Below are 27,877 nucleotides of genomic sequence, written 5' to 3'. Positions count from 1 at the left end.
AGCAACATCTAAGCAGAAAATTTAATATAAAAGACCACTTTAAAAGGATATTTTCAAAATGTTATAGTAAGGAATACTTTCCTATGCAAAACACATCACCTTAAAGTCAGGAAAAGAATGAGAGCTCTGAGTACCTAAATATTTACTTCTGCATTGGTAAAGAAGTCATGAAGTCAGAAGGTGACCTACAGACTGTAATACAATATGCAATATAAGCAACTAGGGAAAAAGTATTCAGAGGACAGTTTCTGAAAATCAACATGAAAAGTTAAGCAACCAGGAAGGAAAAAAGTGAAACAGCAATTCACAGAAGAAATATAAATGGCTAGTAAAGATTTGAAAAGATTAAAATTTCACCAATGATCAGGGAAATATAAATAAAAATAACATAATATCCTTTTCACCCAGTTGGTCAGGAGAAATTTAATTGACTATTAATCACCAGGATTGTTCAGGATATTGGTATAGGAAAGATCCGTACCATTAGTAGGACTTTAAATTAGATCCCTCTTTATGAGTGGTAACTTAGCCATCTATCTCAAAATTTAAGTGTATATACATTAGACCCTTAGGTTCTACTTCTCAGAATCTACCCTGAAGAAACACTGAGTATCTATAGGGAAAACTTTTGGTGTATTGTTTGAAATAATAGCTTTTGTAAGACTACTTAATTATCCAATAAATAATAAAGTTTGTGATGGTCTTTTCATATACTGAAATCATTTTTAAGAGAGGTAAGTTTATATGTTCTAACATGCAAAGATGACCATGATAAATTGTTATATTAAAAAATTTAGACTTAGGGGTACCTGGGTGGCTCAGTGCGTTAAAGCCTCTGCCTTTGGCTCAGGTCATGATCCCAGGGTCCTGGGATTGAGCCCCACATTGGGCTCTCTGCTCTGCAGGGAGTCTGCTTTCTCCTCTCTCTCTCTGCCTGCCTCTTCCTACTTGTGATCTTGGTCTTTCAAATAAATAAATAAAATCTTTTTTAAAAAAATTTAGACTTAGAATATAAAGTATGATTACATTTTGTTTTTAAAATTCTTAGAAACTACTGCATGTACACATTTTTAATCAAAGTATGAATAAAAAAACAATTAGGAAGGAACGCCTGGGTGGCTCAGTTGCTTAAGCATCTGCCTTCAGCTCAGGTCATGATTCCAGGCTCCTGACTGAGATCAAGCCCTGCATTGGGCTCCCCGCTCAGCAGGGAGACTGCTTCTCCCTCTCTCTGCCTTCTGCACCCCCTGCTTGTGCTCCTGTGCCCTTTCTCTCTCTCTCTCTCACTCTGTCAAATGAATAAATACAATCTTTAAAAAAACAATTAGGAAAATAAGTATCAACAATGTGTCTCTCAGTGTCAGTGCTTTGCACAATTTTATATTGTCTTACCCATTGAACTTATTCCTCAAATTAGATCTTACACAAAAATTCAAAAAGCAGAAGAAACAAGAAAACAGAATTTCTATTATAGAATCAAGTACCATACTCCCCACAGTAGGGTTTGAAAGCTACTACACTAGGCTAATAATGGTATGTGTTAGCAAATCTTTTACCCTGTCCTTCTTTTCCACTGCTCCCAGCAAATATTTTACAACAGAATGACACTATACCATTTAATAACACAATCATATTCAAAGACAACAACAAAAAAGAAGTGAGCGAGGAACCCCATGAACAATGTCATATGACTCTCGTGTCCCCCCCACTCAGGAGCCAGGGTCCTGCACGGAGTGAGCATAAGGGGCAAGAGGCAAGAATGCTAGAGGTTATTCGGTCTTGGTTCCCAAATGTCCTCATGATATAAGTATATTGCCACGATGAATATAACTGTAGTATTTAAAAACCCATTCTTTTCTAATTAAATTCCAGGAGTGTGTCCCATTGCCTAAGAAAATTATGACTGGCTTGGCCTTAATGAAAGATGAAAATGATGAAAAGATGTTACATAGGAAAATTTCAAGAAAATACTTGACAATGGAAATTTCTGCTTACACCCCTGACTTGAGAACCTACCAAATTCCCATGGAATATGCAATCCCAAATACATGGAAGATGAAAATTTAGATGCATTCAAGGATCAAAGTGGAGAGTTAATTAAACTAACTCAAGTGCAGCAGGCTTCAGGGAGACCAAGCTATATCAGAACAAAGACCAAGGCTCTGTCCTCAATACAACAGAACACACTGGGAGAGATGTCAGGCAAGGTGTGATGGAGCTGGTGACAAGAGTCAGAAAGAGTCCATTCAGAGAATTTAGCATAAAATCCGAGACCACGGTATCTAATGAGAATTTGTGATCCACCTAGATGGCTGCTTGTGGGAGAACAACAGGTGTGTCCCTGGGACAGAAACATGGGGATGGGGAGTCCAGAGCAGAAAACTGTGCAGAGATGCCAGCAAGCAGCTGACTTGAGAGAGCTGTGGGGCTAAGATGGCACAGGCACAGCCTTGACGCTCAGAGCTAGGATTTAGTAAAGAGTGACCCAACAAGGCAGTCACAATCTGAGCAGAACAAAGTCATCAGCAGGCTACCTGCTCAGCTGCTAAACATCCTGCCATCGACAGAAGAGCCCCCCATGACAAAAAATTATCTGCCCCAAATAATGCTACTATTGAGAAACTCTAGTATGGGAATAAAATAAAAACATAGTCATAGGAACTGTGACAACAAAATGTGGGAATAGGAGTTACCTGCAGGAACAATGCAGAAAGACAAAACTGAAGCAAGAAATGAAACCACAAGCGAAATTAAGTTGAAACTGAGTCACCAGAGCCGTCAACCCCGGTCTTTAGTTTCCTCCTAATCAGGCACCATGTAGGTCTTAGGATCTTGAGTGCAAAGCACTCCAGCAGTTGATCCCTGTTCCACTAGCCTAGGCTGGGCAATTAATTTAATCTCTACACCTCAATTTCCTTTCCTATAAAATAAGGATAATAATAGCATCTGCACTCAGAATTGCTACAAAACTAAAATAGGATAATGCAGGATAAGTGTTTCTAACACTGTGGCCAGCTCCTACTCCATGGTGGATAATTAATAGCTGTAGATGGGGGTCAAATAGCTTTGCTTGGGGGGAGTGTTTTTAAATAGAAGAGAAGGAAGTGAGGCAGGGCATTGCTGGCCCATTTCATCCCCAAAATTACCTGGCAGAAGGTTTTCAGAAAAATAATTAAATCAAGAATTCAATTTACATAAAACTAGAATTTCATCATGGATTAGTAAAAACTAAAAAATGAGAACACCAGAAGGAAAATTCTCTAATAAACTTGTGTAAAGTGTTTCCATCTTTAAACTCCTATGAGAAGACTAACGATGTCTTTCCCAGAATGACAAATTATAGTGTTCTGTGCTCAGCCTTATATTCTGCGTTTTGTTGGTTGTTTGTTGGGGGGGGGGGTGTTGTTTTGGTTTTTTTTTTTTTAATTTTTATTTTGTTTTATTGTTTCCCAGCCCTGCATTCTCAAACATTCTGGGCCTGATGTTTTTCCCTTACTAAAGATATTCTGGAATATATTCAATCCCCCTTCTTCTGAAGACATTAAAATACAATGCTGGACTATGTGCTTGAGCATCTAACACAGATGACCTAACTCTGACCAACAAGGCCCTGCTTGTCCTATTCTAATGCATGATAATTTCCTGGAATTTACATAATGTGAGACCAAAAAAATGAGAGGAAATGGAAAGTCATTATTTTGTACATTTGTTCCTAAAAGTGGCTTGGCTAAATCCCCAGATAGATCAAAGGAAAACACCAACATGTGTTGAAAACTCATCTTCAGAAAGACACCAACAGAATGTCAACTATACTTCAATTAAAAAAGAAATGTGTGTATATGTACATATATATGTATATATATGTGTATGTGTGTGTACATCTCAATAGAGATATATATACGTGTGTGTGTGTGTGTGTGTGTGTGTGTGTGTATCAACAGAGAAAAGTCACATCAAGCTCTGGCACTTTGGATCCCTCTAAGGAAGGAGACTGAGCAAATTCCAAAAGACACTTTCTACAAGATGTTTTTCCATCCCTTCAGCATGGACCCCAAAGACAGCATTTAGAAGGTACCTAAGTAGTATCTCCTGAGTTAGAGAAAATGAATATTACCAGTCACTAGAGATAGAAGGCTTTATCTATTTGAGTTGACGTTAGCATTTCAAAATTCATGTATTCACCCAACTGGCATATGTATGTGTCCTTAACTATGATGATTTAAGATCCAGGGCAACCAGAGCCATATCCCTGCTTCATGGTCACCTTATGAGCTCAACTGGGTCAGGGGTCCAGTCTGCCTTCCTTGGGGTGTTAAAGGTGAGAGACGGCAACACACTTCTTGGCCTACTAATTGTTTCCAGAAAGAGGAAATGGACATAATGTTGGATGACACCTTTGATAATAACAACTAATATATATAGTTTTGCCACCTGTTTTCATAAATATTATCTCATCTGAGCTCAATGTGTCCATTTTACAACTTTCAGAAATCTAAGTCAAAGAAGTTAAGTGACTCACCCAAGGTCACACAGCTAAAAAATAATGAAGACCCACATCTAGATCCAGCTGATTTCACCTCTCATTCTTGAATCCTATACATCATGCCACTTCCCAGCATCTCAAGAAATGAAGGAGATGACGAAAGAGAAGTATGTTTCAGCTAAGAGACTGCCTCCCACCCTCTCCACCATAACTTCAGGAAGAGGAAATTTCCGAGTTTCCTACATTTCAGCCATCAACATGGAAGGACTTTACAATATAATCCAGCCATCTCCTTCCCGAATACTCTCCCCACTCTCATTCACACAGGGAATGATGCTTTCTCGGGGTTATCTGTGAAATCATTTTCTATCACTATGTCATATCTAGTTCATAATATTGTTCCCCAAAATGAAATGGCTTAGGTTCTCTTATTAGTAGTAGTTTTCATCTCCACATTCAGGGGACCAAACTGAGTAAGGAAAACTTTGAATTGTGTCCATGTAGTTACAGTTGACCTTTGAACAATGCCGGTTAACAATGCCAACTCTAGTGCAGTTCAAAATCCACCTATAACTTCTGACTCCCCAAAAACTTAACTACCAATAGCCTACTATTGACCAGAAGCCTTACCAATAACATAAACAGTCAATAAACTCATATTTTGTATGTTCCAGGCATTATATACTATATTCCTACATTAAAGTAAGCCACAGAGAAGAAAGTGTTAAGAAAATCATAAGGAAGAGAAAATACATTCATATTACCATACTGCATTTATTTTAAAAATCCACAGGTAAGTGAACCTGTCCAGTTCAAACCTGTGTTCTCAATGGTCAGCTGTATCTTATTTTGAAAAACAACTCTTTAATATTACTATATATATGAGAGAATTCGCCTTTGGAAGAAATGTGTGTTTGTGCATGCACGTATGCATGTGTGTGTGTGTGTGTGTGTGTGTGTGCGCGCGCACGCGTGCACGTCCGTGTACAGAGAAAGGGGCAACCCACAAATCTCACAATGCAAAAAGACTTCAGAATATAAATATAAAAGTTCAAAGTGAAAAATCTCTTGTTTTTAATCAGAGTAGTAATGACAAACCTTTGACATGCCAAATACAGATAACTGTTTAAGAATTTACCATTACAGTGTATATTTATTTAGAATAGCTTTTCTTAATTGAAGTTATATTTAAACCCTTAAAGTAAGTTCTCAGTTTCCTTTGGTGCTAAATTATGAAATAAGTATGTGCAATTACAGGCAATAGCTGAGCTGCAGATTTTAATTGTTATGGGTAATGACAGATTGATCATCTTTGACATAATAATAATTTTTGTAACTTTTATAGTAACATTCACCTTCAAAACATTAGCTAATTAATGCTTTTAAAAAAATCCTCACGAACCATATGAACACGTAAATTCCTCATGCCCTACTGATGCTTTATATACTTTCCATTAACTGATAAGCTTTTATTTCAATGACTTGAAAAACATCTGAGAACTCATCTAACATGAAAATAAAATTTGAAGATTATTTTTCCTGACATCAGGAAGACAACATCTTTACTATTCTTTGCTTGAGTTGCCTTTATTATTTGGGAAATACACTTTCCAGACCCTTCCTTCATTCTCCTCATTGTCTGGGCTCTTGTTACATAAGGGTAGAATCACTTGCCTTCGAAAACCAAAGTGAGAGGCAAATTGCTTTAGCTACATGGGACATAAACTACTAGCCCAACTACTACCAAACCCACATCCCCACAGAATATGTCATGCGGGTTAACAGGAATAAGGAGTTCTTGTACCATATCTTAATAAATTCAAAATGCTTCTCCCACTTCTCCCTTTATCCTCTATTTGTATGAATATAATAATAAGTTACTAAGCACTTATTATCTACCAACAATTGCTATAGGTTCTATGTACATTAACTCATTTAGTAAATACAAAAACTCTGTGAGGTAGATATTATCATTATCTTTATTACTATTATGATATCATTAATCTAGAGAGATGGATAAGATAGAATATTGAGACTCAGGGATGTTGAATAATTTGCAAAAGGTAAAACAGAGCTAAGAGAGAAAGCCAGATCTACCTAATTATAAAACCCATTATATTAACCAATACACCAGTAGTTCTCAAACTTTGGCAGGCATTGGACCACTGATAGAAAATACAGTTTACTGGGCCTCACCCCACAATTTCTGATTTGGTACATCTGGAAAGGGCACCAAGAATTTTCATTTCTAATGAGCTCCCAGTTGGTACTCATGAAGCTCAAGGACCATATTTTGAGAACCACAGCAATACATTAATCAATGCGAAAATACTGATGCTTCCTCCCATAGTGGCCTTGTCAAATACATAATTTGAAATATAAATATTTATTTATTTTAGTGGCTGTTGTCCCATGTCCTTCTAGAAAGAAAAAAAAAAAACAGGTGCTAGTACTGAAATGGTCATGTTTTATCACAAAAAATACCAGTCTTATGTAAGGTTGCTGTGATTTTTTTTTTTTTTTCAGAAAGTCTTCTGTCTTCATTTACCAAATCTAAAGGGGAGATACTTCCCCAAATCCATGTCATTCTTACTCTTTCTTGAAGAAGCCTTTAGCCATTTCTTTATTCCCCTGAGGACAAGAGCATCACCCATGTGTCCACTTTCTGAATCCCATCCTTGGACTTCCCCAGTCCAGGTCTGTCACTGTGTAGCTCATGTGCAAAATTAGCAACAAGGAGGATGTTGGACGCTCTTACAAACCAGCTGCAGGGGCTTTTCCCTGTCAGTTAACACGGGTTCGCTCTTCATCCCATAGGTTCAAGAATTGAGCATATGATTTACTGCTATGGTAAATCTGCTTATGCTAAAAACTATGCCAAGTTTAAGCTTGGAACAAGATTTTATAGGCCAAGTAGTAAACCCTGTAAAATCAGGGTTTAAAATGGAAAATATTATTCAGACTAATTATGGGTCATGCAATTGAGTATTGCTATAGCAAGCTTTTCTTTTCTTAAATGTTATCCCAAATGAGACCATCAGAAGAACATATGTGCTACAGACAAGAGTCCAAATTCTTGGCCAGTAAGTAGAACAAGCCTGCAGTGGCAAAGAGGTGTGACTGCCACCAACATCCCTGTGGCAATTTCCTCATTAGACAGCCTTATACTGAGCCTTCTCAAGCCCTAGACAAAGGACAAAGGATAACGGTCTTTAGTTTTTAAAATGTGGGGTAAAGGAGAAGGGAGAATGGAGAAAAACAGAAGAAATCATTCCTGGGTCAGGAAAAAGCATGTCTGGTGGGAAATCTTCTCAAAACCCATTCTGAATAAACTTGCTATGAATTCAAGAGCTGAAAAGATTTAATTTCTTGGATGCAAACAAATTAAATGTATGAAAACTGTTTACTATAATGGCTACAATTGATATAATTGCAATGACGGGCTATTATTTTCATTTCAATTGAAGTAATAGCTTCATGAACAAATCCTAAAGTCCAAAATGACTGATTATACTCTGAGAGATGAAATGAGTTCTAAATTTGAAATAATCTTTCCTCTGCTCACAATGTACAGATGGAATCTTTGCTGCTAATTCTTGGTATTCGTAACAAAATCAGTCCACATTTCCCAAGTAAACTTACTTTCATTTTATGGTATTATTAAAGGCTTCACTGAAAGTGGTGGAGGGGGAGGAGCTTTGTATAAAAAATGTTCTAAGAGCAAGGCAAAATCATGACATGCAAAGTAAGGTATCCAAAAAAACAAAGCTATAAGGCATTTCATTCAACAAGCATATATTATCTAAACATTTTTATATCTATATTTATTTTATAAAAAGAATTAGCATATACCTCAAACTTCACCTTCTCATTGCACACCTTAATAACATAAAAAATACATACTAAGAGAATATGAAATTAATATAAATTCATCACAATGTTCTTTCTCTGTATATAATACTTGCTTCATAGAAAATCAGATCAGATCAGATCAGCATCGAGAAAGGCAGCACAACCTAGCACCAACACATCCAAGGTTCTAATAAGGACTCAAAATGGATTTGGAAAGACACTTAATATTTGGCTACAGTGCTTGTTCAAAACCACTGGGCCTTCCCCAAATGAAATCTGAAATTGGCCTTCAGACACAGAGGGCAAGGAGAGACCAAAGAAAGAAGCAGGCCACTCCAGACAGGTATGTGATGGGTTTAGAAGGAACTTACCTAGGAGGTTTGTCTTGGGTCACAACAAGACAAAATAGATTTCCATCCCCGTCTGCCAGAATCTTAGAAGTTTATACAAAGGCCTTACCTGGGTGAAGTTATGTATCCGGTCTAACACCTTAAACTCTCTCAAGGCTGCATTCATGCAATGGCTGCTAGCATGGAAATAGTACGCAGAATGTATGTTCCAAGGACAGGGGAGGAAGTAAGGAGCCCCCCATTGCCTGGGTCCAATTCATGGGTCAACTGGTGGTCATGTCCTCTCAATGACCTTTTCCAACACTCCACCCCTGGTGATCAGCTTTTACAATCTTATAGGTCCTCCTCCTCCACCAGAATGTGGCCTGAGTGGCCAGGAAGGAGTTTTATTGGCATGGAGGTGGCTCATTTGATGGCTGTCTTGCTGCACTAGAAGCAGATGCCATAGCAACAGTTTAACCACATAGAAGAGAAACACAAATTAAGATACTGATTCTCAGTATAAGCAACCATTTGTTCCACCAAGAGCCACATCACCTGAGCCACTGATTTACTAAGTCTCCTAGGCTGCGGTGGGGGTGGGGCCTCAGATATCTCGGGTGTTCACTTGTGTCCTCATATGATTTAATATAAATGATACATTAGCAGATTTGTCAAGTATGAGCACACAGCATTCTGTTTGGATAACAGCCCATGTGCCTTCTTGGGAGGCAGTAATAATGTCCAAAGCCATCCTTTTTTGGGACATTTCAGTGTTCAGTAAAGACAGACTTTGCTGGCTGTCATTTAAGGCTTCCTAGGTGAATCTGGAAAGAGCTTCTATGTGTATCATGTCCTGCAGACTCCAGGAGGGAACAAAGAGGGCAGCCAAATGATCATATCGGTGGAAAAGAACGTCCCGGCCTGGTCTTGAGGAGAGGGAGGTTGGCAGCTTTAGCAACTGACCAAGTTGTTCGCATGATAGAGGTTGGAGACGGCACTGGCAAGCGTGAGGAGATGGACTGGGCGGGCAGGATACGGCAGACCAGAACCCTCACCTTCTCCCTCTTTCCATGGCACAGGCTTCATTCCAGACAGTGCATTTCAACAGGTCCAGCTTGCAGCAGGACAAGAGGATCCCGGTGGAGACTGAGTAGCTCCCCCTCAACTCTCAAGGGTTCAAAGACACTCGCCCCTCCGGGTGGGACGCCCCATCTCAAAAGCCGGTAGAGGAGGCTGTCATCAGCGGTGACGGGCTTGCTGGTCTTCGCATTATAGCACGTTGGTCCACCCTTAGAGTCAGGCAATGGCTGTCTCTCCTGACTTCCACGCCTCTGTATTACAGGTCTGACAGCGCGGAAACTTCATCCATTTCCCTGCCACCCACCACCACATCTCCCCCTTTCTCCTCCCCACCCAGAGCGATCTCACCTCGTGGGGTTCTAATCAGGCTCGGCCACCAGCACTAGGGCCTTAATCCTCTGCAGAGTGAAGCACGCCCTCCCCCACCCCTCGCAACTCCAGCCTGGCAAACCTGCACGCAGAGACTCCCAACTTACCCTGCCCTCCCACCTTGTCCCACCGGCACGGGCTCCTCGAACCTCAGCTCTTCTTCCAGCTTCCCACCTCGAGTTTCGGCCTCCAGCCGGGCCTCTGCGACCAGCCCACGGCGGCGGCCACTTCTGCCCTTCCCTTCCCTCCTTGCACGTCGCAGTTTCTCCAGCAAACGCAACAACTCAGCCCTGGGGTCTTGGCGCGGGGCGGGTCCAGCACGCGGCGCAGGGGCGGGTCCTCCGCGCGCAAAGCCCGTCGAAGGACTCGGGATTTCCCCCGCGCATGCTCATTCTTCAGTCCCATTTCTTTAGTCTCCTGGGGGGCCCCCCAGGGGTTGGTTCTTAACCCGGGGAGTTCTGCGTGTGAAATCCCAAACAGGCCCCCTCCGCAGAGGGCAAGGAGAGACGATGAAGGAGGCGGGCCCCTCTAGATTGGGCCCGGGTGGGTAGAATAAGCAAGGCCACTTACCTACAAGGCTTGCAGAGGCAGCTGCGAGATGGGCAGATCTCTCTACCCCCACCCGTCAGAATCTTAAAAACCTGTGGAGAGGCCTTAACTGGGTTTAGTCATGGTTACCATCCAGAGGGTCTCAACAACACCTTACCCTCTCAAGGCTACTCCTTGAAATGGCTCTGGCTGGGGGAAAGGTGGGCAGAAGTTCCAAAGACAGGGGAGGGGGTGAGGAGCCTCTCATTGCCCAGATGCAGCTCAGGTATCAACCTGAGGTCACGTCCTCTTGATGACCTCAATGTAGTAGAGTCTAAATTTAAACTTAAAAAATCATCATCATAATTCTGATCCATTACTTTTGTAAAGGCAAATCACTTCATCTTTGGGGGGAAAGGGACCTACTGTTACTATTTTTATATGAAGATATTGATAAGAAAGTGCTACCAAAAATGCAAGAAGCCTATTAGTGCAGAGAATTGTCAGTGCATCACTTTTATACCTGAGAAGACTAGATATGCTGCCAATCTAGTCTCCCCCCTCCCACCCCCAGCAAATATGTGTGATCACTACTCGGTGCCAGGCACTGTGCAAGATGAATAAGCAAGATACAATCCCTACCCTTAGGAAATGTACAGTCTCAGTAAAAGGATAGAGTGAAATACACAAATAGAAGAAATAAAGTTATATAACTGCTTTGACAGAAGCTGGTGCAGTGAAATATGAAGAATAGAATACTTTGTTCTTCCAGTTGATGAATGAGGAAGGTGAGAAAATGTTTCAGGATTCAATTTCCAGCTTCACTAAGAAGGTGACCTTTGAGGTAAGCAAAGAAAGATGTATAAATCTTCCCAGGTAAGCAGGATGTTCTCCAAAAGTAAGGGATCCAACCTAGAGGCAGGGAGGCCATAAGACAATACTGGGACAATCCAGGTTGGAGGTAACAAGAGGCAAACCAGGGTAGTAGCTTCAGAATGGGAACTAGATTAGAAGATAGGAGCAATCAACTTTAGTGCTTGATTGGCTAAAGGAATAAAGGGTAAGGAAAGGCAGGGGTCATAAATGACCCCTGGTCCCAAATTCCTGGGAGGATAGTGGTTCTGTTTCCTAAAATGGTGAATTCATCTACTAGCTTTGGAGTAAAATAACAGTGGGTTTAGGTTTGGCCATTCTGAGTATAAAGAAACTGTGATCATCAAATATCAGCCACAATCACTCATAATTACAATGTCAAGCCACAGTCTGTCAGTCCACCCCTGCTAACACCAAAGTTTCTTCCATGTTAATATTTAAAGAAGATGCGTAGCTAAGTTTACTCTTGAAATTAGAGAGTAAGGTGGTCTTGCTTAAGTGCAGGTGAAACAGAATGGAAAATGGGGCACAAACATTCTAAGAACATACCTCCACTCCCATAATCCTCCCTGCCTGATGTAATCCCTTATGTAGGGTTACTTGAAGGCCAGTGTTACCTTATACCATGGGACTAGACCATGAGCCTGACCCTGGTTAAGCCAGACTGCTTCAGTATTTGGTTCACACTATGATACTCTGATCAATGGAAGCTTGACTTACCTTTTTTCCATCTACCTCTATTTTGGATCCTGTACCTGATTTCTAATACATTATGGACCCTAACCCTCTGGATAGACCATCTGAGTTCCCACCCCATGCTCTAGCTAGGTAATTTGACTTTCCTAAACTAGGCATCTAACCAGTAAACCCCTTCCTCCAACACCACCCACAAGCTTAACATAATCAGCACATTTTCTTGTTAAAAACACATATTAAATAGCCATAATGAAAGACAGTTAAGCTCAGCCTATAAAAAAGCAAGCTAATTCTGATACTGTCCATTAGAAGTTTGTAGATAAACACAGCATACCCAGACAAATGAAGCAGAACTAATCAAATACATGCTTTCCATGTATACAATAAAAACTGCTAAAGACCACCTATGTCCAAAGGCCACCTTTCAGAATAGCTAAGGGCTCTGAGCATATCATTTATTTCCCATCAGAGTAATGTGTTTTGAACTTGCCTTAAGAGACTGCCTGCCTAATATGAATGCAGGCCCTTTACCCAGTGCATTAGGCAATTAAAAAAATTTTTTGAATTATTTTTTTTAATAAAATGTTAAACAAAATTATTAATAAAATGTTAAACAAAATGTATTGCCTGGCCAGCTCCCGCTTCATATACACCTATCTCTGTAAGCAAAGCTTGTCTTAAAACCATCCCCCATGAAGTTTCAAGCTTCCCTGCTGGGTTCTCAGATCCCTGCAAACTGAAATAGGTTTACAACTGTTCCCACAAGCTGAAGTGATGCTCAGCAATGACCCTACTTAATGGTTTATGGTTGAGGGAGAGGCTACGGCCAGTCTTGCTGCAGGTTTCCTGGGGTCAGTTGAGAGGCTCCTACTTCGTCCAGGATCACCCAGCAAGTTTGGGGGATAATTTGGAGGATGTTCAGGGCCATCTACATTGACGTCAGCATAATTATAGGTTATGAAGCCCTGAAGAGTCATTCTACACGTGTTAGAAGCATAAACTCTAGGAAGCATTGTTAAACTGAAGACCACCAACCAGAAAGACCACTTAATTTCAGAACCCAGGGTGGTCTCCATATGCAGATTTCACAGTCTTATGTTATGAGCAACAAAAGGTTAAATACAGGGTGCCAGGTGCGAAGTGAAGAGTGAGCCTGTTGAGTACAAGTAGAGTTGGAAGAAAATTACCACCTTTCACCTACTGACTTAAGAAAGAGACTTCAAGCAGTGTACAGCAGCCAAAAAAGGCAGTAAATAAGCCTGTCTAGCATCAGAAATCAGAATGGCTGCAGTCTCAAATGCTTCTGATCTCAGGTTTTTCTGAAGTTGGCATGGGCAGCCCCAGGACAGTGCTACCGGATGCCCCCTGTAATGTTGTTCTGGCCTGCCCTGCATCCCTTCTCTACAGGAGGGAAGGGGGGAAGGGGGAGGAAGAAGAGGGAGGGAGGGGGGAAGAAGAAGGAATCAGAGCTGCTGTAGAGGAGCTGATTTGGGAGGGGAGGGGGGTAGTGCAAGTGCTAGACCAATAAATATGGCAGGCCGTACTCCAGGGCCCAGCTCCACATGTGAAGGATCTCTGTCCATCCAGTAACACTTGTACCAGTTCTCTCTTGGGCTTTAGCAGCCAATGGAATGTCCCAGAAAGGCACAGATAAGTACCTAACAGGCTATAACCTTGACAGAGATAAATATGACTGCAGATACATGCCCAAAACCCTAAGTAAAGTTCATTTAACAACAGGAAAAGAGGGAGGGGGTGACTGCTGGTGGTCCTCTCGAATTTGGAATGTGTGTGCCCATTTAAAGAAAAAAAAAAGCATCTCTATGTCCTTAATAAGCCTTCTTTTCCTAGATTCTTTCTCCAGTTATCAAAGCTTACATAAAGTCTCCACCAAAGGAATTAAGAAAGCCATTTCTGCCAGGCTGCCGACATAAAAGGAGCAGAATTTTCCACTACAGGTTGCTGGAAGGTATATTTATCACTGCTTCCTTATGCATGCTGCATGTGGGCTCGGAAATGAGCATATGGCAAAAAATGTTTCATTGTGGCGGGGATGTCCTACTAACGTGGCCAAACACATTAGGCTTTATTAGGCTTTATAGCCCATCTTTGCACATTGTTAACAAATCCTGTGAAATCCAGGAGCCCTCCTTTTAAACAGTTATGAGACTTGACTGATTTCTAATGTCTCGTCCTAAAACAGGAGAATGGCTAATGAGATCCAGTCTGAGCACTTTCTGAAAACTTAATTTTGAAGGTATAGGCCCTAATAAAGCTAGATTAGCAGCTAGTTGATACACTGTCTGACTTTTACTTTCACGGTTGAAATTGTGCCTCCTCCTTTCAGCACAGAACCAGGTGGCTTATTTTAGTAAATTGGTGTTTTCAAAGAGTTTTAAAACATCCCATAACCTTTTTTGCTTTAGTTGGGATGTTCTTTGCTCAGCACTGGTTGGCTAATGAAACTGTCTTTTGAATTCACCTTTTTTAAACTGGCCCTATTTCCTGAAAAGAAAAAAAAAAATGACGCACCACTATTAAATGCTTACAGCATAGTATCCCAAGGACATGAGGTATTCTAACTTCTGTTCTCTCCATAAACAATCACAAAAATAAATAAATAAAATAAAATAAAATTACCTGCAAAGGACATCTTCATGATCAAAGTCCCTGCTATTGTAAGGTAAAAGGCATATCATAGGGGCCATGAAACCAGCAATGCTGATATTAGAAGTTCCTGTTTCTGAAGCATCATACGATTTCTTCACACTAGATCTGAGCAGTGGTTTGGCTTTTTACAAATCCCTAGACATCTTGAATCAAATTTCAGAGACTATAAAAATTTAACTCTAGTTTCATGTTCTCAAATCAGGGATGAGAGAGACCCAGTCTCGCTGGATTCAATCACTTGCCTAAAATCAAACTAATACTGTTAAATACTAATACTTAACTTTACTGTGTGCCAGATGTTATCCTAAATATCTCACAGGGATTATCTATGTGTACCTCAAAACAGCCCTAGGGAAAAGTGTAATTAGCATTTGGTATTTGTGTTCTATTGTTGCATAACAGATCACCACAAATTCAGGGGCTTAACACGACACAAATTTATCATCTCACTGTTTCCGTGGTTCAGGGGTCCCGCACATTTTGGCTGGACCCTCCACTCAAGATTTCACAAGGTTGAAATCAAAGTGTCAGCTGGCTGTGTCCTCAACCAGACCCTGGACTAGGAAAACTGGGGAAGGATCTGTTTCCAAGCTTGTGTGATTAAGTCCTCTTTTTCTTGCTAGCTGTTGTCACGTTGTGTGGAAATTGGGAATTTTTGAGAGCCTGCATTTGTCTTCATTTATTACAAATACAAGGAATTGTAGTTGACACGAACTCTAAGGTAGAGCATTTACTTGTGAATTGGTCCACATGAGTCGGTTTCCTTTCTTAAACATTCACTTTTTCTGTGGTTTTTTTTCTCCTTAAAGATTTTTATTTATATATTTGAAAGAGAGAGAGAGAGAATGAGAGGGGAGGGGTCAGAGGGAGAACCAAACTCCCCACGGAGCAGGGAGCCCGATGTGGGACTCGATCCGGGGACTCCAGGATCATGACCTGAGCTGAAGGCAGTTGCTTAACCAACTGAGCCACCCAGACATCCCAAACCTCCACATTTTATGGGAAAGGAATTCCTATGTCGTATTCGTGCTGTTGTTGGTTGGGTGTGTATTCTAGTTTCAACGGGAACAGGAAGTTATTGGCCTCCTGATTTAGTAAGCACCCAGTTACACATTTCTCTGAAGAACTAGATGGGCCAGACCGCCAAGAGGTTAGGAATACACAGGGAATATGTGGAATAAAACTGTAAAATCATCATGTAAATGAAGATAATGCATAGGTTTGATTAGATAAAGTCAAGGATTAAAACATTTTAAGGATGAGAGGCGAAGAAAGCACACAAGAGGACTGAGATAGATTCCTTTTCCTTCCCGTGGATCACACTTGCCTACGCCTTACTCCCTGATCCTAACCCTGCAGTCAAACTCTGTGCATCTTTCAGATTCCAGCTTAGGTATTGTACCTTCCAAGGAGACTTCCCTTCCCCAAATTCTAGGTTAAATGTCCCTCCTGAGATCTGTACTTGTCCTATTGTAGCACTTACCATGCTGTATCTTAATTACCCATTTCCAAATATATTTTTCCAAACATTCCAAATATATAGGACACAAAAATGTCCCCAAGAGTAGGAGATGGGCAGAGGAATCTCCACCTTATTCTCCATTACATCCTCATGTCTGACCTCTAATAGACATGAATTAAATATATGTTAAGTATTTGAATTAACTTGAGCCTGGTATCCAAGAGAATCCCATAATGTGACAAGAGCTGAAAGGAAATAATCTGTTCTTTAACTAATCCAGAAGCCCCTAGGATAAAGATGAGGCTCCAGATATCACCAGGTGAAGTTTCCTATTTAATTAACACATTCAGTTCAAGTCATTGTGTACCTTCCATTCATTGAGCATCCTCTATCTAATGGCAGGAGCTGTGCCAAGCCTGGAGCTCAGCAGAAGTGATCTGGGATTTGCAGCACTGCTAGTGAGGCCATCCCTCTGCCTGGCCTCCACAGAAGATATCACAGTCCCTTGTGCTCCCTTGAGATCATTTCTCCACTAGAAGAACCACCCAGTGGCTTCACATCTTCTCGGTGAATACTTAGGACAGTAACCTGATTGGTTACCTACATCTACATCATTTGAGAACTAACCCCATCATGCCTTCCAACTCTGTCACCACCAAAATTTCACATCTCCAGTCCTCCATCAAGACCCGTTATCATCTATTGCCACCCAATTCCACTTCAGCTACCCATGTCCAAGATCATGCTCTTCATTTTATCTCAAACAATTATCTCAAACAATCATTCCACTCTGATAACCATATCCTCACCTCCCACCTCACTTGTGCTATTATCCTTATTCTAGGAATTTTTCAAATATGGAAATCTCCAATCCATTATTATTACTTTGTTACTGTGTAGCACCTCTCCTATCTTCCCAGCTGTGATATAAGACCTACAACTGTGGTTCAATATTTTATGTCACTTTGACATCTGGGGACAGTAAGAAAGGCCTCAGATAGCTTGGTCAAAAGAACCCCTCCCCACTCTACTGCCGCAGAGAAGGTTTCTTAGCCAAGCAACACTCCTGATCATGGGAATCAGATATAGCTCCTGCTTATCCCTGAGTAGTACTTTTAGTTCCCTGCAAGCCTGGAAAATGATTAAAACAGGCTAATCACACCCTCCAGCAGGAAGCAGGGGAGCAACTTATCCTCTTGTTTCTACTATAGAACCTGCTTCCAACATCCACTGGTTGTTCACTCTGTTTCCAAGGGCAACCCCTGTGTGGTCCTGCCTAGCATCCAGCATCCTCCTCTCTGTCTTGGCTGTAAGTGTATGTGACTAATAAACCACCATAAATCTCATCAGTCCAGTGATACAGGTGATGTGTTCAGCAATCCTCATAACACTAAGACAGAAATCCCTCCCTCACCAATAGGGTAAAGACACCAGTCCTCAAAACACCAGTCCTCATAACCCATCTCAGTTTCCATGATTCATTGATACAATCATCACACGACAAACTTTTAGCTACCTTGTCCCTCATTTTTATCCTCATACCTTTGTAGAAAGCACAGTTAGGTAAAATCAATTATCTGTTCCACATCTACAACAAGAACTCTTTAGTGAAGAAAGTCACAACCATTTTTTTTTAAGATTTTATTTATTTATTTGACAGACAGAGATCACAAGCAGGCAGAGAGAGAGGAGGAAGCAGGCTTCCTGCTGAGCAGAGAGCTCAATGCAGGGCTCAATCCCAGGACCCTGGGATCATGACCTGAGCTGAAGGCAGAAGCTTTAACCTGCTGAGCCACCCAGGCGCCCCAACAACCATACATTTTAAATGAATACTTAATACCACCTGCAATCTTTTTATATCCATTTAGTAATTCCCCACTGAAATTAGTCTGTCATACTTACATCCTATAATTCCCAATTTCCCTACCCCATTCCCCCAACTAACTACACTCCAGCCATACTAACCTTCTTTTCATTCCTTGTACTCATTGAAAGTACTTCATTCCTGTATCTTTCTACTCGCTGCTGTCTATCCAGAATATCCTTCCTGGAATATTTACTATGACTCCTGGCAATAATAATTCATCTCAAATGTTAGCTCCTCTGAGAAAAGATCTACCCTAACCATACCAACTACAGGAGCCCCCTATGTACAAGTTCACTCTACCACATTAGCCTGTTTTATTATTTTCAATTCATCATCTGCAATTATCTGTTATTTACCTTTTTTTAATAGTCTATTTCTCTCATTCCAAAATAAAGCTGATTAAGAATCAGACATTTCCACCATTTCATCCCAAGAGTCAAAACAATTCCAGGTGCATAGTAGGTGCTCAATAAATTTTTGTTGCGTTAATGACTAAGAATTAATTTTCACACAGAAGAGGAAGATAGTAGGAATACTAAGTATTTCACATCACATGATGGCAATATCAGCTTTCTAATTTTATTTTTTTAAATGGACTTTCTCTTATAATTTTTAATCATTTGCAAATTAATAGGTCTTGATTTAAGCAAACTATCAGTCTAAACCACCGATCATTTATGTTTCCTTAATGGTCACTTATTTATATTAGCTCTGGAAAATTTAATAATATAAATTTTAAATAACATAAATAAATAATGTAAATATAAATAAATGGTATAAAATATAATATATAGTATGTTATTATAATAATTATATATAATATATTATAATATGTACTATATATTATTATATGCCATTATTATATATATATATGTAATTATTTTATGGCAAAAGTCTAATCAAGAAATTGAATCTAGACCTTAATCAATATCAATAAATCCACGCATGTCCTATACCCTCCATCATATATATTATACTGATTTGGCTTAATGATGATTGACATATTTGCAATAAGAGGATGTAATTAAATTTTTCTAGTCTATATGTGTGTACTTTAACATTTGAGTCTCAATTGCTACCTGAAACCAATATTCTCAGCTGCCTAGATTCCCTATATTACTATGAACTACTTAAATTTAATCTACTATTCCACTATATTCCATTATATTCTACCAAATTTTGTGACATGTGATTAAATGTAAAGGAGACATTGTGGCAGGAAACATTATTTAAAAGTCATTTAATTTCATGAATATTTCACGGTGCCAGGCACCGTGCCAGGTGCTGCAGGGGATTCAAGGGAGAGTAAAGTAGAACACCTGCTCTCAACACACAGCTCTCAGAAACACTGGTTTGAGAGATAAGAGACATCATTGAACAAAGTGTTTCATTAAGGCTATCCAATTGACTAAAAACACCAACAATCTGATTTAAAAGCTATGTATCTAATGACAGAAACTTGTTACAGCCAAAGGTTAAGTGTAGCTTGACACCCATAATTTAACGACTAAAATTATCTTGTCTTTTTATATTTTCTTTCAAAGAACTTCAGGGAATAATATTCAGCTTGGGTATAGAACTGGCTGCCTCTGAAAATTGCTCTGCACCATTTATAAAAGGTTCTAATGTCAGTTTTCCACCCTGTATTCTCCAACAGAGATAATAACATAAATATACCCAAGTAAAATCAATTTGTTCAATAAGATTTGGCCCAAATCTTAGTTTGATGAGTCTAATGATTCAAGTTACCTCTGGTAACCAGATACGAATAGATTGTAGTTGAAAAGTTTGTGTCACATCGAATTCCTCCTGTAGCTCAGCAACTATTAATAACTAAAAGCATTTGTAAACAATCTTTTAAGTTTTGTTACAATTGTCTGGGCATACTGTGTAAAGAGAATTTTTTTTAGAGTTAGGTCAAGGAAACCACAATAAGGAAAACTCCATTACTTGGTCTTTATGGTGGGGGTATCCTGTATAAGCTTTGAATGTTGTGTCAGGAATGATTTGTCCTACACATCAACTGGGTTTTGGGTCCATGGATTTGGCCAGCCAGTTTGTACTGAACACATAGTTCTGCTTATGGAAAAGAGAGAGAATAGTGACACCCACTACTGATCCACCACTCACCACCATTGACCCACCAACAACACAGATTTTAATTCTAGGATTCTTTAAAGAATTGAGGTGGAGGGGTGTGAGTTCCTTAGCACAACATAGGTATTGGCTTAAAGCTTAGGTATATTTCTCATTACTTTTCCTTAAGGGGAGTAGAGAGATAAAAGAAACTAGGGAGCAGGGGGACGGATCTTTTTCAAGTAGAAAAGAATTTTCTTCTTTTACTTCTCTGTTGTCCACCCATAAGTCTCCACAGCAGTGATCTTGGGTAACATCTCCTAGAAAGTCAGCAATTAGAATGTCAACTAGGTCTAAAGATGTCCACTCTGTTGCAAAGACATCAGCAGTGGCTAGTTGAAACAGTGCACTGAGAAACACATACGGCATTTTTTGCCACTGCAGAACTGGACATAGGTCTCTCCTCAACCCACACAATCCTTGAATCCAGAATTCAAGGTGGCACCTTGGCTCCACTGGGCAGAAGGAAACTTCTAGCCCTACAGTCTCATATCTTGGCTTTCCCTTCCCTTTCCTAAAGATTCCTTATTTACCTGTTAAAACCCAAACCAGACCCTATCTTCCTCTCAAGCACACTCCCTCACAATCCCAGCCCCCACACATTATTCTCTTCTCAGAACCTTTATTACATATACAGTATGTGTGACATAAGTTAGCATTTTGTTCTCTAAAAAAAGCCTAACTTCAGTAAAACCACAAGGGCTTATATTTCTTTCATTATACATCACAGGGTCTAATACCCTGTTACTCACACAATATATGCTTTGTAAATGCTTAGTCTTGTATTAAAAGAAAGGTCATGAGTGCCAAGCTGTTGGCAAGCTGCTCTCAAAATTATCAAGATCATTTTTTTTCATACAGTCATCCACAGAGCAACCTATAACCGGGAAGCAATAAAAAGAAAAACGTGGTCTTTCTTCTCAAAGAGGTTGATTTGGCAAGGTAATGATAAAGCAAAGTAATCTCACTTTTAAGTTAGGCCCAGATTTTCCAAATGACATCAAAGGCTCTTCCTCTTTCTCCAGCTACCTCTGATGTCACTGAGACCCATGGCCTGCTGATGGCTTCCCTTGTGAAAGGTCGAATGTTCCCTGCTGTTATTGATGGATGTAAACAAGACTTGCCTTAGGGCTCATGGAATCCAGATATTAGGGCTAAAGTTTATCTCTTCAACATGGACGAGGCAAGTCCTCCTCAGGACTTGGATTTCATGACAATGTGAGTAATAATGCTTATCCCAGCGGGCTGACTTATCCATGCTCATGGCAGGGGATGGGCCCCTTGTTGGACTCCTGATACCATCAGGTAGGCGCTCAATAAATGGGGAACACATTGTTGTTGTTGTTCTTGTTAAATTCTTGATTTAATTGTCCTCTCCAACTTCAGCATGATGTCTTTGAAATCCAATTTGTTCTGTTGGTTCTCATTTTTTAGTCAAGAACTTGTCTTGCTGTTGCCATTCCCCACCCCCTATAAATCCCTGTCCAGGTGACGCGGTGTCCATCCTATTTGTTGTCCAAGACCAAGATAGTGATAATACAGTTACCATGACTGACCTTGTTCCAGCAAGCTGGTTCACACCTACCAGTGGCAGAACCTACCAGTGGCAACTCTCAATGTAAAATTTTCATGTTTCTATTGGTCCCTCTTTCTGGCAAGCTGCTTTTGGGTCTCTTTGTACCTTCTAAAAACCACATCACTTCTGTGGGGAAAAAAAAGAACTAAAAATCAAAACAGTGTTCATGAGCTGTTTGTTGCAATTCTGGTAAAAGATCAGATGGGATGTGGGTGGAGATTCAAATGAATGGATGAGATGAAGTAATGAGGCTTGGAAAGTATCTGTTGCTACCAATTATCTACTTTCTTTCATGCTCTTCTCCCCACTTATTCTCCTTCTCCCATTGCCATGGGCAATTGAGGAATGAAATATGCAAATTCAGTGTTATCAAATTTGGAAAAGAAAAGAAGAGTTGTACTAAGGAGCCATATTATGCCACGGAGGGAAAATGTAGTGAAGGCATTATTTGCTCACTCTAGAATATTATCATTTTTTATCCAAAACTCAGTCAAGAAAGACAGTTTTCCTTATGTCTGACTTCTGTATCAAACTGTGTGCCACTTAAGGATGCAGGGACGTTTACTTAAGATCCCATTCATGTCTAATTTTAATGTAAGAGCAACTTTTTCTGATGCCAAATCAAGAACAGAACTTCAACCTAAGACAAATTAAAACTTCCTAATTTGACAATTAAGTCCAGTTGAATTTCAATTCTCCTACTCTGTTCTACTTCCTAAGCCTTGTGTGGTCCTTATATAATATCCTGGATTGTCCTGCTTTATCTCTTCTAGCTCTTTTTATTTACCTAATTCCAAATATTCTGAATTGCAATTAAATACAAGATATCCTCTGGATAAATAGGTTTTTATTTTTATTTTTATGTTTTTAAGATTTTATTTATTTATTTGAGAGAGAGAGAGAGAGAGAGCACAAGCTGGGGAAGAGTAATGGAGGGAGAATCAGGGTCCCCACTGAGCAGGGAGCCTGACCCAGGGTTCTATCCCAGGACCCTGAAATCATGACCTGAGCCCAAGGCAGATGCTTAACCAACTAAGGCACCCAGACACACCTGGATAAATATTTTTTTTAATTACATTGAATTTGTCCTTCTCAAACAAAGAAACACAATTGGTATGTTAGAATTTACTAAACTTCATTTATACTTGTTTTATGATTTCTCCTTACCCCCTCCATTCAATTGCATTCAGCAAGAATTTGTGGAGCATCTACTCTGTATCTCGACATACATAAAGGAAAAGTAAAACATAATTCCTAACCACAGGAGGAGATGGATAATCTAGTTGGGGGTTATTTAATTCCTAATATGTGCAAAGTTCTGTGCTAAGGCCTGTTCACATTATATTAACAATTACATAAGAGTACATAGCAGAATACTAGAGTTTATGACAAAATGGGATTCAGTCCTATCTATGTGCACTCGCTCTCTCTCGCTCTCTCTCTCTCTGTGTCTTGCTCTTTCATACTCTCTTTCTCAAACCCATTTTTGAAATATGAGCTAAAGAGACTACAGTCAAGAACTTAAAAAAACTTACAGACAAGGCAAAACCAAGTGTGAGGAGAAGGTAAAGAGAGAATAAGCATTGTAGTAGGTCAGGAAAAAAATGGCAAAATTCTTATTCCCGTATTCACCCACCTTTACAATGTGACTTTGTAGCTCCTCACATCAAGGTGAAGTTTATTTCTCCATACTTTGGAGAAGTATGAATCTAGACTTGGTCATGTGGCTTACTTTGGCCATGTCATGTGAAGCTTTAAAAAGGGCTTCTGGGGGAAAGGAGTCAAGATGGCAGAGAAGTAGCAGGTTGAGACAACATTAGGTAGCAGGAGATCAGCTAGATAGTTATCAAACCATTGCGAACACCTACAAATCCAACAGGAGATCGAAGAGAAGATGAGCAACAATTCTAGAACAGAAAATCAACCACTTTCTGAAAGGTAGGACCGGTGAAGAAATGAATCCAAAGCGACAGGAAGATAGACCGCGGAGGGAGGGGCCGGCTCCCGGCAAGCGGCGGAGTAATGGAGCACAAAATTGGGACTTTTAAAAGTCGGGTCCACTGAGGAACATCGCTCTAGAGACTAAACCGGGGTGAAGCTCATGTGGGGTCAGCATGGCCCCAGGTCCCGCGGAATCACAGAAGGATTGAGGGTGTCTGAGTATCACAGAGTTCGCAGGTATTAGAGCAGGGAAGCCAGTTACAGAGACAGAGCCGAGGAGTGAGCTCCCAGCTCAGGGTTACCTTGAACAGGTTGCAGGCTGGGTGAGCTCAGAGTGCAGCCAGAGGCCAGGGAGATGGGAGTGAATGGGCGCTATTCTCTGAGGGTGCACTGAGGAGAGGGGCCCCGAGCTCTCGGCTCCTCCAGGCCGGAGATTGGGAGGCTGCCATTTTCATTCCCGTCCTCTGGAACTCTACAGAAAGCATTCAGGGAACAAAAGCTCCTGAAAGCGAACCAGAGCAGATTACTTAGCCTGGCCCTTGGTAAGGGCAGTGCAATTCTGCCTGAGGCAAAGACATTTGAGAATCACTACAACAGGCCCCTCCCCCAGAAGATCAACAAGAAATCCAGCCAAGACCAAGTTCACTTACCAAAAAGAACAGCAGAATTCCAGAAGAGGAGAAAGCAAAGCATGGAATTCATGGCTTTCTCCCCATAACTCTTTAGTCTTGAAGTTAATTAATTTTTTGTATTTTTTTTTCTTCTGCTAAATTTTTGTTTAACTTTCACCCTTTCCTCTTTTAATGGTTTTTAACTAGTTTATCTTAACAATCCTTTTCATTAAAAAAATAATAATAATAATCTTTTTTGAACCTTCATTATTATAGTCGTATTTTATCCTTCATTGTATCTAACTTTATTTTTTGTATACACATAGGATTTTTTCTTCTAAAAAATTTGGGGTACAACTTCTTCTAATAGATCAAAATATACCCTAAATCTAGCTCCGGGCTTGTTCTAGTCTCCAGACTGAGCAAATTCTCTCCACTTCCTTTTTCTTTATTCTCTCAATCAACATACTTTATCAACTCCTTTTTTAGAAATTAAAAAAAATTTTTTTTCGTCTTTATAGGCATATTCCATCCCTTCATAGTGTTTACCCTTATATATGGTTTCCATTCTTTAAAATTTGGAGAGGTAGTTTCTTCTAAGAGACCAAAATACTCCCAAAATTAAGTGTGTGACCCTGTTCTAGTCACCAGTCTAATATATATACATATATATATGTATATATGTTTGTACTTTGTCTTTATTTGTTTTCCTCTTTTAATTTTTTTTTTTCTGAACTTCTTTTCATCCCCATTCTCCCTCCCACAATTTGGGTTCTCTTCTGATTTGGTTAAAGCACATTTTCTGGGGTCTTTGCCACCCTTTTGGTATTTTATTTGTTCCTTCATATATTCTTATCAGACAAAATGACAATGTGGAAAAACTCAACACAAAAGAAAGAATAAGAGGCAGTACCAAAGGCTAGGGATGTAATCAATAAGGACATTGGTAATATGTCAGATCTAGAGTTCAAAATGATGATTCTCAAGGTTCTAGCCGGGCTCAAAAAAGGCATGGAAGATATTAAAGAAACCCTCTCTGGAGAGATAAAAGCCCTTTCTGGAGTAATAAAAGAACTAAAATTTAACCAAGTTGGAATCAAAAAAGCTATTAAAGGGGTACAATCAAAAATGGAGGCTCTTACTGCTAGGATAAATGAGGCAGAAGAAAGAATTAGTGATATAGAAGACCAAATGACAGAGAATAAAGAAGCTGAGCAAAAGAGACACAAACAAATATTGGACCACGAGGGGATAATTCGAGAGATAAGTGACACCGTAAGATGAAACAACATTAGAATAATTGAGATTCCAGAAGAAGAAGAAAGAGAGAGGGGAGCAGAAGGTATATTGGAGAGAACTATTATAGAGAATTTCCCTAATATGGCAAAGGGAACAAGCAACAAAATCCAGGAGGTGCAGAACCCCCCCCCCAAAATCAATAAGAATAGGTCCACACCCCATCATCTAATAGTAAAATTTACAAGTCTTAGTGACAAAGAGAAAATCCTGAAAGCAGCCCGGGAAAAGAAGACTGTAATATACAATGGTAAAATATTAGATTGACAGCAGACTTATCCACAGAGACCTGGCAGGCCAGAAAGAACTGGCATGATATATTCAGAGCACTAAATGAGAAAAACATGCAGCCAAGAATACTATATCCAGCTAGGCTATCATTGAAAATAGAAGGAGAGATAAAAAGCTTCCAGAACAAACAAAAACTAAAAGAGTTTGTAAACACCAAACCAGCTCTATAGGATATTGAAAGGGGTCCTCTAAGCAAGGAGAGAGCCTAAAAATAATAGACCAGAAAGGAGCAGAGACAATATACAGTAATAGTCACCTTACAGGCAATACAATGGCACTAAATTCATATCTCTCAATAATTACCCGGAATGTAAATGGGCTAAATGCCCCAATCGAAAGGCAAAGGGTATCATAATGGATAAAAAAACAAAACCCATCAATATGCTGCCTACATGAAACTAATTTTAGACTCAAAGACACCTCCGGATTTAAAGTGAGGGGGTGGAAAACAATTTACGATGCTAATGGACATCAGAAGAAAGCTGGGGTGGCAATCCTTATATCAGATCAATTAGATTTTAAGCCAAAGACTATAATAAGAGATGAGAGGGATGCCTGGGTGGCTCAGTGGGTTAAAGCCTCTGGCTTCAGCTCAGGTCATGATCCCAGGGTCCTGGGATCGAGCCCCGAATCAGGCTCTCTGCTCAGCAGGGAGCCTGCTTCCTCCTCTCTCTCTGCCTGCCTCTCTGCTTCCTTGTGATTTCTGTCTGTCAAATAAATAAATAAATCTTTAAAAAAAAAGAGAGAGAGAGAGAGATGAGAAAGGACACTATACCATACTCAAAGGGTCTGTCCAACAAGAAGATCTAACAATTTTAAATATCTATGTCCCTAACATGGGAGCAGCCAATTATATAAACCAACTAATAACAAAATCAAAGACATACATCAACAATAATACAATAATAGTAGGGGACTTTAACACCCCCCTCACTGAAATGGACAGATCATCCAAGCAAAAGATCAGTAAGGAAATAAAGGCCTAAATGACACATTTGACCAGATGGACACCACAGATATGTTCAGAACATTCCATCCCAAAGCAACAGAATAGACATTCTTCTCTAGTGCACATGGAACATTCTCAAGAATAGATCACATCCTGGGTCATAAATCAGGTTTCAACTGGTATCAAAAGATTGGGATCATTCCTTGCATTTTTTCAGACCACAATGCTCTGAAACTAGAACTCAATCACAAGAGGAAATTTGGAAAGAACCCAAATACATGGAGACTAAACAGCATCCTTCTAAAGAATGAGTGGGTCAACCAGGAAATTAAAGAAGAATTGAAAAATTCATGGAAACAAATGATAATGAAAACACAACAGTTCAAAAATCTGTGGGACACAGCAAAGGCAGTCCTCAGAAGAAAATATATAGCAATACAAGTCTTTCTCAAGAAACAAGAAAGGTCTCAAATACACAACCTAACCCTACACCTAAAGGAGCTGGAGAAAGAACAGCAAAGAAAGCCTAAATACAGCAGGAGAAGAGAAACCATAAAGATCAGAGCAGAAATCAATGAAATAGAAACCAAAAAACAGGAGCACAAATCAATGAAACTAAGAGCTAGTTCTTTGAATGAATTAATAAGTTTCATAAATCCCTGGCCAGACTTATCAAAAAGAAAAGAGAAAGGATCCAAATAAATAAAATCATGAATGAAAGGGAGATACAACAACCAACACCAAAGAAATATAAACAATTATAAAAATATACTATAAGCAACTATACAGCAGCAAATTTGACAATCTGGAAGAAATGGATGCATTCTTAGAGATGTATAAACTACCACAACTGAACCAGGAAGAA

The sequence above is a fragment of the Mustela nivalis genome (genome assembly GCF_964662115.1).
Source record: "Mustela nivalis genome assembly, chromosome: 7".
NCBI classification, from domain to species: Eukaryota; Metazoa; Chordata; class Mammalia; order Carnivora; family Mustelidae; genus Mustela; species Mustela nivalis.
Note: the sequence above shows the minus strand (reverse complement) of the source record.